This window comes from Pseudophryne corroboree, chromosome 11 (genome assembly GCF_028390025.1).
Source record: "Pseudophryne corroboree isolate aPseCor3 chromosome 11, aPseCor3.hap2, whole genome shotgun sequence".
Classification (NCBI taxonomy): domain Eukaryota; kingdom Metazoa; phylum Chordata; class Amphibia; order Anura; family Myobatrachidae; genus Pseudophryne; species Pseudophryne corroboree.
Window position 1 is genome coordinate 300,777,192 of NC_086454.1, and position 3,176 is coordinate 300,780,367.

The following is a 3,176-nucleotide window of genomic DNA, read 5'->3' on the forward strand; positions in this document are numbered from 1 at the left end:
ACTCGAGTTCTGGGAAAGATGGTGGCGTCTTACGAGGCCATTCCATTCGGCAGGTTACATGCGAGGACCTTTCAGTGGGACCTTCTGGACAAGTGGTCCGGGTCACATCTACATATTCATCAGATGATCAGCCTGTCCCCCAGGGCCAGGGTATCTCTCTTGTGGTGGCTGCAGAGTGCTTACCTTCTAGAGGGTCGCAGGTTTGGCATTCAGGACTGAGTTCTGGTGACCACGGACGCGAGCCTCCGAGGCTGGGGAGCAGTCACACAGGGAAGAAACTTCCAGGGTCTGTGGTCAAGCCAGGAGGCTTGTCTACACATCAACGTACTGGAATTGAGGGCCATATACAATGGCCTATGTCAAGCGGATAATTTTCTTCGCGACGTACCGGTTCTGATTCAGTCAGACAACGTCACGGCTGTGGCTCATGTAAACCGCCAAGGCGGAACAAGGAGCAGAGTGGCAATGGCGGAAGCTACCAGAGTTCTTCGCTGGGCGGAAAATCATGTAAGCGCTCTGACAGCAGTCTTCATTCCGGGAGTGGACAACTGGGAAGCAGACTTCCTCAGCAGACACGATCTCCATCCAGGAGAGTGAGAACTTCATCAAGAAGTCTTTGCAGAGATTGCAAGTCAGTGGGGACTGCCTCAAATAGACATGATGGCGTCACGCCTCAACAAAAAGTTCCCGAGGTATTGTGCCAGGTCAAGGGACCCTCAGGCTGTAGCAGTGGACGCCCTGGTGACTCCGTGTGTGTTTCAGTCGGTCTATGTGTTCCCTCCTCTTCCTCTCATCTCAAAAATATTGAGAATCATAAGACGACAAGGAGTAAAGGCAATTCTCATTGTTCCAGATTGGCCTCGAAGGGCCTGGTATCCGGAGCTGCAGAAATTCTCACAGAAGATCTGTGGCCTCTTCCTCTCAGAGAGGACCTGTTGCAACAGGGGCCCTGTCTGTTCCAAGACTTACCGCGGCTGCGTTTGACGACATGGCGGTTGAACGCCGGATCCTAGCTGAAAAGGGCATTCCGGATGAGGTCATTCCTACTCTGATAGGCGCTAGGAAGGAGGTGACAGCGAAACGTTATCACGTATCTGGAGGAAGTATGTGGCTTGGTGTAAGACCAAGAATGCTCCTTCGGAAGAATTCCATCTGGGCTGTTTTCTCCACTTCCTACAGACTGAAGTGATTTTGGGCCTAAAATTAGGTTCCATTAAGGTACAGATTTCGGCCCTGTCTATTTTCTTTCAGAAGGAATTGGCTTCTCTACCGGAAGTCCAGACTTTTGTGAAGGGAGTGCTGCATATTCAGCCTCCTTTTGTGCCCCCAGTGGCACCATGGGACCTTAACGTGGTGTTACAGTTCCTTAAGTCTCATTGGTTTGAGCCTCTTCAAACCGTGGAATTAAAATATCTCACTTGGAAAGTGGTTATGTTGTTGGCGTCTGCAAGGCGAGTGTCTGAGTTGGCGGCTTTATCTCACAAAAGCCCCTATCTGATTTTCCATGTGGACAGAGCTGAGTTGCGAACTCATCCTCAATTTTTGACTAAGGTGGTTTCCTCTTTTCATATGAACCAACCTATTGTGGTGCCTGTGGCTACGGGATATTTGGAGGATTCCAAATCTCTTGATGTAGTCAGGGCCTTAAAAATTTACGTAGCCAGGACGGCTCGAATTAGGAAAACAGAAGCTCTGTTTGTCCTGTATGCAGCCAACAAGGTTGGCGCTCCTGCTTCTAAGCAGACTATTGCTCGCTGGATCTGTAACATGATTCAGCAGGCTCATTCTATGGCTGGATTGCCGTTACCTAATTCGGTGAAGGCCCATTCCACTAGGAAGGTGGGATCTTCTTGGGCGGCTGCCCGAGGCGTCTTGGCATTACAGCTTTGCCAAGCGGCGACTTGTTCGGGTTCAAACACTTTTGCTAAATTCTATAAGTTTGATAACCTGGCTGAGGAAGACCTCATGTTTGCTCAATCAGTGCTGCAGTCATCCGCACTCTCCTGCCCGTTTGGGAGCTTTGGTATAATCCCCATGGTCCTTACGGAGTCCCCCTACCGGTAAATCTTTTTCTCCTAGTCCGTAGAGGATGCTGGGCGCCCGTCCCAGTGCGGACAACATTCTGCAAGACTTGTATATAGTTATTTGCTTGCATAAGGGTTATGTTGCAGTTTTGTTCAGTGTTGACTGATGCTGTTCTGTTTCATACTGTTGACTGGTTCGTATATTCCAGGTTATACGATGTGGATGGTGTGGGCTGGTATGAATCTTGTACGGGTGGTTTTGCAAAGAGGCAAAAGAAAAGAGCTGTTTGATATGTCTCTCTGGGGCACACTTTTTAAATTGATTGAATGACAAGGTTATGTAACGATGGAGTGTATATAAAGCATTAAAACGTAACTTTTATTTCTACAGACGAAAAAGTTTAATTAATTATATGAAAAAAACCTTGCTGTGTGAAACAGCAAAGTAGGTTAAAACAAGTATTAAATAGCATATAAAAAAGACGTTATAGTAATGATATGTCACTCGCCTATTGAAAATAGGTGACAGAAAATTTGTCTGTACACCCTCTGGATTCTAGGCGAGTATTATTGTTAGACATATGTCCACTGCGAAAATGAAAGTTCTTGTTATCTCTATGAGTTTATGATTGAAAATACGCATGTATATCTCATATAAGAGACACAAGAAGGAGAAACCGGCTTTTTAATTACCAGGACTCCTTTTGAAATGATCAACTGTACTGCGTGTTCTGCAGTATTAACTGACAAGTAGGTTCTGCTGGTCAATGAAAGGTATGTACCTTGAAAGGACTACAGTACCCAGTATTCCCAGAGGGTCACCCTTTCTGGTACTGACCGGGCCCAATGCTGCTTGGCTTCCAAGATCAGACGAGATCGGGCAGATCCAGCATGGTATGACTGTAGAAGATGTGGTAAATACCTCTCAGCATGGAGAATGGCTGATATTTGAGGCAAAATACAATTCCATGAAAAATTATTATTGAATTGACAGTCGCCAATTGATATTGGCCAATTGATGGCCCAAGGAGGACCAAGATGTGGAGGGATTATTCACTGACTAAATCCTCCACGTTATGTTTATAGTAGAAGGCACATGCAGGAGTCGCCTCAAGCTAATTAAATGAGGCAATTGAAATGCTGATATGACAG

The 3,176-nt window shown here is 46.4% G+C and overlaps 1 pseudogene; it reads right to left on the bottom strand.

The window, feature by feature from the left end:
- Nucleotides 1–2,813: 2,813 nt before the first annotated feature.
- On the bottom strand, nt 2,814–2,932 carry LOC134970432 (5S ribosomal RNA; annotated as a pseudogene).
- Nucleotides 2,933–3,176: the final 244 nt, after the last annotated feature.